The sequence below is a fragment of the Labrus bergylta genome, chromosome 19 (genome assembly GCF_963930695.1).
Source record: "Labrus bergylta chromosome 19, fLabBer1.1, whole genome shotgun sequence".
Lineage (NCBI taxonomy): Eukaryota > Metazoa > Chordata > Actinopteri > Labriformes > Labridae > Labrus > Labrus bergylta.
The window spans coordinates 2,670,656-2,686,035 of NC_089213.1; positions in this window are offsets into that span (position 1 = coordinate 2,670,656).

The window sequence follows — 15,380 nt, forward strand, 5'->3', positions numbered from 1 at the left end:
CTTAGATTAGTTTAACTGCTAGGCTAAATGATTGTAGCGTCTTATTCTATCAAACAGTAATGTTAGCATTCAGCCAGTTCCTAGCTAACTTTGTCTGAGAGGTGACTGAATGCTAACATTAGCTGTTGTGTGATGGTAGCAACAAATATGTTGTTTTACTTCAAAGTATGTCCTGATACCCCTGTGACTAGCTAAATAGTAAACAAGTGAGTTGATATCAATACAATTGTAAAGGAACAAATTTGAACTATTTGTAATGTTAGCTAGATAGTTGTTGAATGCTAACTTTAGCTGTTGTTTCATGGTAGCTAATGTAGGCTAACCAATATGTAATTTCACGAACAAATATGTCCCAATCCCTCCAGAAACATCCACTATGTGAATGTGGTGAACTGAGTCCACAGTAGAAGGTCAGTATTTACGAGATACTTCACTCGGTTTTAGCATTCCAAGCCTGTGTGTATGAAAAGACCTTTTTATCAATCCCCTGTATAAACAACTGTAAACAACTTTGTCACTCGTCAGTGATGAAAACACGTACTTTAAAGCATACCAAATTATGACACATAACCACTTAGGTTCTTAGCATTCCTGCATGTTGTTGTCTTTATCACACCTGTCCACTCAACAGCTCCGGCCTGTCCTGAGACGTCTGAGGTAATGTTTCCAGCCATGTTAGCATTCCCAGACTCAACTCAAGTTCAGGATGTTAAGCTCAAAACGACCTGAGGGTTGGGATTTCTCCAAGATAATCTCGGAGTGGAAGGCAGAGCAGATGCACTTGTTTTTGTTGCTCTCGACTAACAACAAATATACATTTTGTGTCAAAACAGTACATGCTAAGAAAACTCAAAACACACTTTATACTGATGACATCATGCTTTACTTAAACTTGATTAAAGTTATGTTAGATAGTTTTATCTATCCGAACAGTTAAAACCTTGACTGGTTATTTCTATTCCCCCTGTAAGAGTCCCCTCTGATGTTATCACTGGTGCCGTACATTTCATGGAAAAAGATAACAGCACAGACGAACCCTTATGGAACTTGAATTTCAGCTCTCCAACACCATGACCTCTCTTCCATACCCACAGAGAACGGCAGGTTAGAACCAGACAAAGAGGAATTTCAGCACTGTGTCCAAACATCAGAGACCAGAGCAGAGATCACATTGCGTGTAGATGTAGTTTTTGAGCTTGCACTGATACTGGCCTCATGCTGACTGCAAGCTTTCACAGGATTGGCTAACAGTCAGTGCTTATGCAACAGAGAGGACAGAAAACAGAGACTTTGAGCAGGACTCTCTGCATTTACTAATTAAGTCAGTTTGTCCGCAGTGCTGTTATTTAAGTTGGAGGGGGAAAAAGTTTACTTCATGTTTTAAACAAAAAAAAAGTTTTTACTTCCTTGTTTGCACTCAGACCTTAATTCTTCACTGTAAAAACGATCAGTATTGTATTGAACATTGAACCCATGCTCTTCAATCTCAGCTGTTTAAATTTTACAATCATGTTTTTATAGGTCAGGTTGGCCAATGACAAAGTTGAATAAACATTTATATTTTCACTAAGGTCACTTTGAGCATTTTTGTTACAAAAAAACAAACAGGAAAAGAGGACTGGGTACGACACGGATGTAACGGTAATGTCCGAAATGCCAGATTAGCTGTAACTATTAGCTACAAAGGTGCTTCTCGTACACTTGTTTGTAGCTTATTTTATTTTCTGCATCAAAAACTAAGTGGAAACCACCACAACACACATTTAGCAAACAAGACGTTTTCATCCCTGCTGATTTGGAGATGCATTCAAAATGCAATTACAAAATAGACACAGACTTGAAAAAAAATACTCTTGGGGTGCTGATTTAGCTCATTTAGATCAGTCACCCCATGTACAGAGGCTAAGGCTATCATTGCACTGGTTGCAAGCTCGATTCCCGGTCCTGACACTGTTCAGTGCATGTCACCCCCCCACTCTCTTTCCCCCATATTTCCTGTCTTTCTCACACTGTCCAACAGGGAAAAAAATATATAAAGATAAATGTGAAGACATACAGGTTCATAATTCTCATTTTAGAAACCCCAGCCCACACATTTTCCTTTGCTCTTTTTCCCACAACCTGCACCTCTGTTTTCTGTCTCCGCTCTTTCTCTCTGTCAGCTCCCTCTCTCTTTAGTGAAAACACATTCATACACAAGAGTTTTGCTGTGCTCTGCTTCCCTTCCCAGCAGAGTGATGCAGCTTTGCTTTTTATGAGATACCGGAGTTCAGGGCTTGCAGCAGGATGACTGACTGGCTTGTAGAGAGGACAGAGGAACCATTTTGTGCCCCTCCGCCTGGCTGAATCCCTTTAAAATATTCATTCATAAACTCCTGGAGCCTTTTACTCCACATCAAACATTAGACCCACAGGAGAAGCACTGAGCTGATGCATCCAGTAGAGGAAAACACAAACACTGAGTAAACAGGAGCGACGGTGAAGATCAAAATTAATCAAAATATTTACGCGCTAAATATACTCTGATGTATTTATTGTGTTTTATGGGAAATGATCTGGAACTAAATTGAGTCAACAGGATTTGAATTTGTGAAAATATGCAAAATCAGTTAAAAACGTCTTTCTCATTAAGCAGAGCAGCTGTTTGTCTCTGTGAGATAATCTAAAACAATTAGGATTTCTTCTCTCCTTTTTAATCTTCATATAAGAATGTAAATACATGTCCTACCTACATATCAACTAATAAGACATGACAAGCTGGTCTAGTTTAATTAAATTGATGGGACATCATAATTTTCCGAATTCTGCTTTGGGTTGTAAATCCACAAGTGTGTGTTAAAAATTCCCTTTCACGTTGTTGGTTACTGGTTTACAACTAGCCATTGTATTAATTTGGTTTCACCATTAATATTTCAGAACTTTGTAAGCTGGTATAGGCTAATGACTTGAAAAAGCAAATGTGGTGCTGCATAATTAAAAACAATCACACAAAAGTCACCATAGCATCCCAACTGGTAGCACAACTTAAAGTCAAATAAAATATTAAATTGATAGTGTACTGTAGTCACAAACATATCCTTTCATATTGTTAAAATAACATCAATATAATGTATTAAATATACTAAATGTAGATTCCACTGCCAAGGGGCTCTCAATCAATACTACAATGACAAACGATGACAACAAGGCAGGGAGTTCTCTCAATTGTTTTTAAACCACTTTAAAACACAAAAAAACTCTCACCTGGATGCTATGATAATAAACAAATATAGGCCAATTTAAAACTTCCCTGTTCTAGGACAGATAATTGATAAAGTTGTCTATTAGCACCTTAACACTTTCTTGGGCCAAAACAGCCTGGTATCTTGTGTTCTTTAAATGACATTCATCATTGATGCATCAGGAGTCACAGTTTTTGTTTTACTTGACCTCAGTGCTGCTTTTGACACAGTTGACGCAGCCTACTGCTCGGCAGACTGGAACGGTGGGTGGGACTTTCTGGTGATGTTACTGATTGGTTCAAAACATACTTATAAGATGGGGATTATTTTGTGTCTTTTGGTAATTATGAATATTACATCATAATATGGCGTTCCCCAGGGTTCAATTCTTGGGCCCATTCTTTTTAACATCTACATGTTGCCACTTGCTTAGATCTTGGATCTATTTTTAAACATATTTTGATATCCACTCTGTGATTGTTTAATCTAAAAAATGTATACATTATTGGTGTAAATTTCCTTTTATCTGTGCATTTAATTGTGTTGCATGTGTGCTGCCATTTTAGGCTTTCCTTTAGTGTACAAGCTCAACTAAATGACAAAAGCTACAACACCAAGACACTGCTATCTTCAAACCCAGAAGTGCTGTAATCTTCTTTTTTCTATCCTCGTCTGTTCTCAAAGGACTCGTCTTTACAGAAGCCTCTGACATTTCTAATGTCGCCCAGACTAACTCTGTGCTCGCTCACTACAGAGTGCATGGGCGGCAGTAGGATCTCTTCACAGACGGTATTACAATTTCTGTAGCGAATGTCACAACTAATAGACCTGGGCATGACAGATATATGAGTGTGAGAGCAGACCAGACACAGAGAAAAGAAAGGAAATGGAGAGGAAATCAAGGGTGATTGTGATTAAAGCGAGGCACAAGATGAAAGGGAAAAATGGGTGAGTGTAGGAGGGGAGCACAGCAGGGAAGCAGTTTATGTGATTGGTTAGTCATGGTTGCCATTCTAATGCCAATTTAACAATGATCCTAATTCTTTTCCTTACTTTTGAGCAATAAAATGTAGGTGTGCACTGGCCTGTGTGACCAGATAAGTATACATTTGGTAACTCATGGGATGGAGACCTGTTAAGAAGGGTGGGGGGGTGGTACAAAAAAAGTGGGATTAAGCCTCAATAAAAGTTAGTTCCCATGTTTTTCTCGGTTCCATGTTCCTGAAAGCACCTTGGCCTACTTATTTATCAACGGCGTCAACACAGTTTGTCACGGCAGGGGCGCTAAACATGCAGGCTGCCAAAACATCCCATTCTGGATTTGGGTGTTAGATGGCTCCCCACCTCCTCTCCCCTCCCTCACCCCTTCCGTCTTCCTCCTCACCCCCCACCTCATGGAGACAACATAAATCATCCAATGTCTCTTCAAGGTTGACCTGCTGATGAACCGCCAGCTTTTAAAAAAGTCATTTAAATAGCTAAAGCTTAGACCCCACACACACACACACACACACACACACACACACACACACACACACACACTTCTGTGTGTCAGAAGTTTAATATTTGATGATAACTTACTACAGTACTTTTACAGCTACTTAGGGAGCAGATGGAGAACAGGGGAGCAAATAAATGTTGAAGTCTGGAAACAGCAATGACTTAAGGAAAATAAAGTAGTTTAACCTCTTCTTTGCTCAAAAGCTTGAGGTCAACATTTTGGTTCACATAAACAAGAGTCCACAATAGGGAGTGCTGTTGTGCTGAATATTAGCACAGCTGTGAAAATTTTTTGAATCACAGACGTGCTGATATTCATGACAACAGCACAAGTGCAACTGCAATATTTATTTTTCAAAACACTTCTACGAGCATGCAATAATTTATCAGTTATAAGCAACAATCAGGTATTATTTCTGTTTATTAACATCTTTTTTTGAGCTGGCAGCGCCCACAACCTCAATTTCAGAGCTCTTTTTCAACAGGGCACATTATTCAATTCAATTCAATTTATTTGTATACCGTCAACTCATAACAAGTGTTATCTCAAGACACTTTACAAAAAGCAGGTAAAATACCTTACTCTTTGTCTGTTAACATTACAAAAGAGCAGGAAAAAGACCTTACTCATTGTTATGTTACAAAAAGCAGGTAAAAGACCTTACTCATTGTTATGTTACAAAGACCCGGCCTATCCATCATGAGCACTTTAGCAAAGCATTAGTACGAAAGTTAACCTCCACTTCCTATTTTAATGACAGTTCTGGTTTAGTTAGCTCAGTGTGCTTCATTTTTTTGCTTTTATTCAGGGAAATATCACCAAGAAAACATGTAAAAGGTATCGTGCGCTGGTATAAGCGGCGGCTCTATAACTGGAAATGACGAGTCAGATAAGTTTCTCTTCAGCCATCGTTGTTGACACGCTGATATCAGAAGCCCTGCCCCTTCTCAATTTTGATTGGTCAGTTAGGAGGAAGTGACATTGACGAGTGCAAGGTTGTTTTTTTCTGAAATAGCTGAACTGCATTGGTTTAGAATTGGAAATGGGCGCTACCAGCGCAAAAAAAACAAAATGCCTTAGTGGACACAGGCCCTTAAGACTGAGTTATACATATTGTTTAAAGTGCTGTTATACTCTATATCAGCACTCATGGCATGTTTCTTGTCCAATCAGACTACTTGGTTAGACATAGCTGTTGTATAATCACCGCTCATGGTAATGGAGATCTCAGCAAGCTAGACTTTATATCAGGTTTTACATTTCCATATTTAGGCGTGGATGTTTTGTTCAGGGGAACAGGATGGATCTGAGAAGTTCTGCTGGGTCAACGTCAGGTCTCAGTAGGGAGAGAGGAGTTGTGAAAAAAAGTTTGAAACAACAGTAAGTAGAAGTCGGTAAATACACACGGCAAGAGACACGCATAGAGAAACAAACATCCAGAGAGGAGAAACAGAAAACCAGAGGAGTTACAGAGCAGACAAAGGTGTCCTGTGGTGAGGCCTGCAGGAAATGAAATCAACAGGGTTGGAGAAATGAGAATGGGAAAAGCAGCTGTGGGGGCCAGAGTCCTCATGCTCCCTTAATCTGTGAGGCCTCTGAGGGCCAAATCAAGTAACAACACATGGTGAATGAGTAAAACCAGAAAATAACACTGTAGCTGAAGACAGACTGAGAATAACTTCTGCTTATGCTTGAGCCACGCGCTGTAAACTGTCGATAAAAGGTGTAAAAATCAGGTACTCAATGTGGTTTAAATGTATGCAATGTCATTTTATAATGGAGCTGATTTAACACAGAGGCTTAAAGGAAAATATATTTGTATCAGAAAATAACAAACATCTATGCATTGGATTATTAGGCTTTGTAAATCCCAGTTTAAAAGTTTTCATAATCCCACTCTGAGGTAACCACTTGTGTAAATGTTCCATGTTTTTCAAACCTGATTAGAATGAAAGAGTTGTGTCCTTCATCCTATCTCTAGTGTAAAGCCAAACCATTTCTGTGTAACATTGTTCCACCCCTTGATACCAAACGGCCACAATCCAAAGAGGATTAAAAAACATTGTTTGTAGCATTAAGCAACAAAAAAAACTGGTACAAAGAAAGTCCCAACAAAGGCTACAGAGGAGTGTGGGTGGGACTGGTTGGGGTCTTTTCAGTTGAGAATGAGCCCACGCAGATGGGCTGGGACAGAGAGGGAGCACTGATTAATGATTAATCTACCTCGGCCACAACAGTGAGGATGCAAACACAGAGCAAGGGAGGGGGAGAGCCACTTCAAACTCTTGACGGAGAAAGGAGAAACACAGGCGAGTATGCCATCATTCAGCGTGCTCACTGGACCCTGTGCACATCCTATCCTTAAGTGACAGACCGGTGAAAGAGACAGAGAGCTATTTAAGGCCTCATAAAGAGAGCATGGAGTGTGGATGTTTGTGTGTGATGGAGATTTAGAATGAATTAGGCTTATGGGAGAGTGTAACAAAGGAAGTATACTGACTTTTTTTTTGTAAGTCACATTTAATGGTTTTTCAGAATCCCACTGCACTGAGAAGTTGATTATTAAAGGCCTCCGCTGGCTGACAGGTTCTTAAAAGACAGTGGAAGGTATTACCTTGGCTAGTTGAGTCCTGATGATTAATCTCTAAGATGCACTATAAAGTATAAGACTTGTTTTTACTATTGTTGTGAAATGCGTAGTTTTTTAACTGACAATGAAACAAATTAAAGCTAATACTTCTGCATCTTTTTGACCTGCAAAAGGAAACGAGAACATCAGCCAAATATTGGAATCAGAATTGATATCGGTACATGTGTTTTGAAATCTGGTCAGAACTGGAAAAAGTGGATCGGTGCATCTCTCCTTAAAACTCCTTACTTGTCTGGTCAAAACAAAAACAAACCATTCCAGACCGTAATCGAAACTTAGAAGGAGGACATACAGGTTGCTACATTGTTGACAGAGAAGCCAGCACTTCAACATAGCATGTTTCCTTAAAAGCTTTACATGCGATTTTTCACACTTAAATGTAGAAATCAAGTCTATCCTCTGAAAATAACTCTGTGAGTCATGACTGTCTACAATGGGTGTAACACCCGAGTCCCACTGTCTGTGATGTTTTCAGAGTTTTCAGAGTCCTATCTTCACTTTGTTTTCATCGCCGGGACGGCCGGCTGACTCCTCCCCTCGTGTATAAAAGTTGTTTAATTGAGGGACTAGAGAAAAGAAGAATAACATACTGTACTCACTGCTTAACTGTGTTTCTGGATCACGCTCATTTCAGGTAAATTTACATGCAGTGTGAAGATACCAGCATAATAAAGATCGCTAGCATTAGCATGCTAACACAACAATGCACCGCGAGTTGTTTTGGTTTCATGCTGGTGCTCAAGGGCGACATCTGCTGGATCAAAAAATCACATCAGACATAAAGCCTTAAATGTCTGATGATATAATAAGGTCATTTTAAGATTCAATTCCACAGATATCTTACATATTGCTCCTTAAAAGGAGTAGGAAAGACTGTTACATGCAGCTTTTTCTATTAAAGTCTGTTGTACATAGATTTAAAAAAAAAAAAAAAAACCTTCTCTCACTGCTTGTAATGTTAAGAAAATAAGTAAATTGAGGATGTGATACATTATTAAGATGGAGATGCATTTTGATTTGCAGTGCTGTCAAAACACATGATTGGAGTCATAGCTAGCTGACAAATAGCTGTTTTCTTTTGCCAATCTGAAAAGTAAAGTCTAAAATCTGTGATCTGATCCTAATAATGAGATCTGTGATCCCTTGCACCCCTAGTGCGTCTCGACAACATAGCAAAGTTAGATATGCTTTTTATCATCGTGCTGCATTATTTTGCAACCAAAACTTCATACAAGAGAAATGCAGTCCAGCAACATGAAGGATCTAATGTTGTTTGTGACAGAAAACAATCAAAGAGGCATGTTGCTTTGTTTATTTTTTCTTACCCATAGAGTAAGATTAAAAAAGCCTGAAGCAGTGGCATGGAGATGAATATTTCAGCTGTAGAGTAATGAAGCCACTATGGATTTCTGTTATTATGCGTCGGTGTCTTTCTTCTCAGTTCGCTGCAGCAGGGCTGAGGTGACGGACAAAACCCTGAGAACAGATCATGATATGGATCTGCAATAAAAACCTGCAGAGAAAGTGACTGTGAGTGTGCAGCAGTGGGGGATATGAGAGTGTTTTGTGTGTGTGTGTGTTTGTGTAAATGTCGGGTGCTTGCATATGTCAGCGGCAGCTTTCATATAGCAGATTAAAATCAAAACAGAGAGACGTTCAAAATGAAGCAGAACAGGATGAGACTCCAGCCGTCGTTTTGAGGGGTTTGACGGACTGTCACAACACTTTTGCTGAGATTACCCACCTGTCACAGGAATGCTGTCGTGTGGACGGTGCACAACACCGATAACACACAATAGGATTCCTGTTGTGGAAGAAAAAAATTAAAATCCCCATTATTTAGCTCTCTGTCTTGTGTGCAACCTGCCAAACACGGCTCAGTCCTCGGTGTGCGGCGGCCCTGTCAGGACAGGAGACAGCTGCGGCTCCTCTCTGCTCACCTGCATGAATCCCAAGAATCTATTTATATACTGATTTATTACAGCTTTTCACCATTTATTAGATCAACAAAATGTAACTGCAGTTCTTTTTTTTTCTCCTTCTCTCCTTCTGCCTGTTTCAGTCCTCATCTCCCTTTCCATCTGTTTTCACCGGTGGCTTTTTGATCAAGCAGAAGAGATATCTGCAAAAAAAAACAACTAATTCCCCCGTCAGCCCAGCATGGAAAGTGCCAGACGCAGGCATCTCTGCTGTCTGTCATGTGGGTGGGGGGCGGATTTACAGCAGCTGTCAGTCGTGACAAAAACTACAGTCTGATCACGTTGATGAGTGCAGGTCTACGGTGCCCTAAAGGTTACATTATATAAGTCACTTCTATATATAAGACGTCTTCTTCATGACTGTGTTGTTTCAGTTAGCAGACAGGAAATTGGAAGTGACAGAGAGGTGTGTTTGAGTGGCTGCCGGTCATTTTTATCGATGTCAGACATGGAGAGTATGAATAGAGAGGCTGACTCAGGCCCCTCGGGACCCTTTTTCTGTTGAGTCGATTGTAAGAAGAGGCAAATCTATACAGCAAAACTGGACAAGTGTGTGCGTGCGTGTGTGTGTGTGTGTGTGTGTGTGTGTGTGTGTGTGTGTGTGTGTGTGTGTGTGTGTGTGTGTGTGTGTGTGTGTGTGTGTAGGAAACAGTCAACAACAACTCCACACCCTCTGAGGGATCAGACAAAAGAAACCAATGGAGGACCAGGGGACTTAAATAAAGTCCCATTTCAAGCACACACACACACACAAAGTGAGAGTACAGATTCAGACAAGCAGTCACACTGACACACACACACACACACACACACAGACACACACACACTCACACATGCGCTGCACAGTGTCGTTGAAGGGTGCTCGAGGCAGACATGTTGCGTCTGGAATTCTGCTTTTTTTTTTCATGACAGGTTTGCTGTAACACAAATCCTCATTTTCAGGGCCATTGTTCTGTGACAGCACACACAAGTGCGCACACACACACACACACACACACACACACGCACGCGCACACACACACACACACACACACAGAGAAAGGATACTGATGTGAACATTTAAATCCTTCAAAATCCCCCAAATTTTGGCTGCCCAGTGAACACAATAAGACAGTCAAGTCATGTACCAACTTGACCATAATCCATGTTTCTAGCAGAAAGCAGTCATCTGTAGGTGATTAAAGCAACAATATGTTGTGAGCTCAACAGTAACAGCCCATTTTCTTTGGCGGCTCTAGTCCCGGAAGTAAAAATTACACATTTAAACCTTCTGATATGAATATTCTTTAAGCATGGAACCAAGACAACCAGCTATCTGAATACTCGTGACTTTAATACATTTGATTGGCACACAAAAAAAACTATTGGAAAATAGAGAAAACGACAAATGTTCAAGACTGTGTATAATTTACTCTTGAGTCAAGGAACTACCCATCCCACAATCCATTGCGAATGTCACGGCTTCTTCTTAAATTGAGACTATTCTCCTTGTTTATTAATACAAGTTTCGTAATATCTTGTAGTTTGTGTTGTGTGAATATATAAATTACATTCACGGCAGCAAGTACATTTTATGTTAGCTTCCTAACCAGCTAGCCTGCTAGCGGAACAATCCGTTCGCACACGATGTTTGGGGGTGGGAAACTTAACACATGGTCAAAGCGAGCTCCACCAATCAAAGACGGTACAAAACTGTGTATTTCTTTCTCAGGAGTCAAAGAACTCTGCATCCCAGAATCCATTGCGAGTCCAATGAGACCCAACAAACTGCCTTCAAAACATACACAGACTTTCTTTCGACATTTGTCTTCATTGTAGTAAAATGTGAGTGTGCCTGAAGTAAGCCCTGTGGCATCCCTTATTTGATTGTTGACTTTGTAATCTTCGAGAGGACCTGGTACCTGGACTAGAGTTCACCGGTCTACGACAATACCGTCATGACCCACATTGTGACACTTTTTTATTTTCCTGGACTTCTATTTCTGTTTCCATTGGTGGACCTTGTTTTACAAACCTCAGGTTGATTCTCGTGTTTTATAATAATACTATTATACACTCTGTGATTATATGAAGGATTAAATAAGTACAACACTTTTTTTTCCAAATGGTACAAGACACTCAAAACAGGATTAACGAGTGTTATGAAACATTGCTTTTGATTTAAAACGTTGTGTCACTTTTCCGAAAACCAAAAGCGGAATTTATTTTGAAAAATGACAGCACATCCCCACTCGACACACACACACACACACACACACACACACACACACACACACACACACACACACACACACACACACACACACACTCTCAGAAGACCTCCTCATATTAGCGTAATGAAAAACACAAAAGCCAGTTGTATGGCTGGAGGACAAGAAAAAAAAAACATCCATGTGATGAATTTGTAAGCCAACCCCCCTCCCACTGGAATAAGCCTCCATCCCCGCTGTGGCATGTGGCTGCAGCACACGGATCACATGGGGAGGGGGGGGGGGGGGGGGGGGTGCTGTGGATTGAAATTCATAGATTCAGTATCTCCTTTTCTCTCTGCGCCGCACTAATATGAATACAGTTCAATGAAAATAAGATGCATTAAGCTTCCCACAGAGGAGGAAGAAAAAAAAACTGATAATGAAAAGCTGTCTTGTAGCGAGGCGGTGAGTTGATGAGTCATGGGGGTCTGGGAGATTAGACAGGAGGGTCTGCGGTGCTTCAGAGGGGATTACACAGCATGTAATTTAGAATAATGATAAATAAACAAAAACAATCATGTAGAGAACAACTGAACCAAATAGAGTTAAGTCCTCTTCAGCGTCCCTCGTGACCTTTAGCACTGTTGGAAGTGTCGTTTTTCCTGACAGCGGTCCCCCGCTCTGTGATTTACCTCACTCACCAAAACGTATATCAGTCTGCCGAGCTCAACCGGATGAAATCCAACCCTGCAAATCCCCCCCCCCTCCTCAGCTGTGCAGACATTCTGATATGCATGTTCGACACGTATGCAAACACTCATGAATGCACACACTCCCAATATACCTTTTTCCATTTAAATCCCCCTCCTCCTTTTAAAGCATAAGCAGCTTTTCTTTCCACGACTTATGCAAGCTGAATGTTTGCATTTAATATTCAGATTAGTGGTGCAGCTGAATGTGCTACCTCTCAAAGGGCCTATACTTCTGCACGGATGCACGCCCTCTGTTTTTTAAAGCAACTAGCGGCCGAGCAAACGCCGAGCATGCAAGACAGCACGCAGACAAAACAATCCAGGATTATTAATGGGGACACTTTTCACCTCACTTAGAAAAGGTAAATATACTCCTCTGAACGTGAAGCCATATGGGCTGCTTCAGAGGAGCCAGATGAAAGAGGATTCAGTGATTTTGGTTTGACATCAGGACAGCCCTGAAATAACAAACGATCAGACTGAGAAATAACCGTCCACAGATTGAGAGCTCGACTCCGGGTTAATAAACATGACGATTAATCACACGTTCCCCTATAGTGGCTGATAAGCTGTGTGATTGTTTAAGAGGGGACCCCCACAATCATCCTACGATAACAAAACCTGCACTTAATATCCATTTGCAGCAAAAAACGTGATGTACATGTGTCTTATATGTCAGCATAGAGAAAGTCAGTCACTATGTTTATCCGTCTAAACTTGCTGCATTGATGCGTTAGACTCTAGATTGCAACTCCTGCACACACCTGAACCCATGTGACCTGTCACACACAAACCAACTACTCTTCACACACACACACACACACACACACACACACGATGTCCCCTGACCTGTGGTTCTGCACTAAGCTGACTTCCCAATGTCTCCTGGGACAAAAGCAGCACGCCCAACATTTGACATTGCGTGATGCACTGACTGCACACTTGGCTGCAGCTGGTTTCTCTGTTACACTCTGAGACCTCTGTGCAGGCATAATACACCATTTAAAACTCACAACTCTTTATTGTCAATTTAGGTTTCCATTAAACACAAGTTCATTGTCTAAACTCGTCTCTCAGTTTGATAGAAAATATGACCATATAGGCGAAATGATACAATAAGCAGCCTGAGAGGAAAAAAAAATTGGGAATATTTTGCCGAAAGTCATGGTCAAAAATGGCAGTTGACAGTGGACCTTATGTGTCTAAACTTTAAGAAAAAAAATCACCTGGAAAAGAGAGGTGAAAGCTGCAGCAAGGACAAAGTGGTGAATATATTTTATTCAGGGAAATGTCACCTGATTTGTTCGGAGCGTTCGCTTCAATGCACAATGTAGCAGAAAAAGAGCACGAATCGATTAGGAGTTGTCATACTGGAATTCTCCACGGCTGCCACAAAATGTCTTGCATTTTGTCAAGGGCAACAGCACAATGTGCTTACATGTAACCATAGTTTTCCACTGCAGTGAGCTTTGAAGGATGGAAGCACCTTATTCTATAACATTGGTTGCCAACCCCGGGGGTCTGGACACCCCAAGCTGGGCGAAATGCTTTGTCTGAGCTAAGGTTGACAAAATAAGATTTTGTTGATATTTCCATTTGCCTACCTCTTGTAGGGTCAAGGTCAAGGGTGGAGCCGATCCCAGCTGTCATTGGGCGCCTGTCAATCACAGAGCGGACATACAGAAACCAACAAACATGAATTGTCACACTCATATGGGCAATTCAGATTCACAGATTGACCTAACGGGCATGTCTATGATGTTCTGTTGTTGCTTCCTCCGCTGTGGGAGGAAGCCGGAGTACCCAGAAGAAACCCACACATGCACAGGAAGTCTGGAGGACTCGAACCAGGAACCTTCTTGCTGTGAGGTGACAGCGCTAACCACTGCACACTGCGGGGATTTTTTCTAATCTTGCTACTGTGGGGACTGAGCTTTTCCCTTATACAGGTGGGAGAAGGGGGAAGGACTGGAAGGTTGGGAACCACTGCTCTAGACCAGGGGTTCCCAAACTTTTCATCCCACGACCCCCAAAATAACAACGCGAGAGACCGGGGACCCCCTCTGTCCATGTTAGTGGTTAAAGCATAACGTTGCACACAGCAGCACGCACTAATGGGCTTATCCAAACTCTGACATTAGAACAAAAACATTTTGTATGTAATTTCTCAATAATGGGTAAAATATGTAGATTCCAAGTAATTTCCAGTTGTTTTTTTTTGTAGTTTTTGGAAGGCATCTCGCGACCCCCCTCCCAGTGTGCCGCGACCCCCACTTTGGGAACCACTGCTCTAGAAGAAAGTGACTTAAAGAGTCAGTCAATGTATCGTCTTTCAATGGAAAACTGTGGAAACATCTGAAGCCCATAAATCCTTAAATTCCCGACACAACGTTCTAAACAGACAGCAAACACTTTAGATGTCAATTCAGGTTTTTGTATAACTCTTACACCTTCCACCTGTAAATACAAACTGGCGCTCCAAGCCATGCCTGACACTTTGACAGAGGCATGTTTGAAGATTGCTTCTGCAGTACATGTCGAGCAGATCCATCTTTTAAAAACCAGCACACATAGCCCCGAGGCCACATGGCTCCTTAACAATGAGAGGGCCTATTACGGTGCAGAGACGCTAATAAAACCGTCATGCTTGTTAAATAGCCGGGGTAAGGAAGAATAAACGTTGAGCGAAAGCCGGGTAATGATGATGGTTTTCACTGCTTTTTATTATGTGCTCCGATAAGTCCTCGTAAAGTGAATCAATTGAATTTGACAGTTGTGGACAATTACTTGAATGGTTATTCCAGTAAAAAACTGCTGATGGAAACATACAAAGAGAAAAACGAGCCAGGAGGGGAGTTGGAGTTGAATCTGTGTGGTTCAAGCAGTTGATGTAAACAAGCTTGAGTTTCAGGTCATTGCGAAGTATGTCTAAAGAGTATTACTGTGTCTTTTTCTGCTATGGAAACAAAAGGAGGACATGTTGCTGAGTTAAGATTTAAAGCAGCAATATGTGAGATACCTACTGAATTTAATTATAAAAATGACCTTTCTTTATCATTAGACATTAAGGGGTCATGCTATGTTG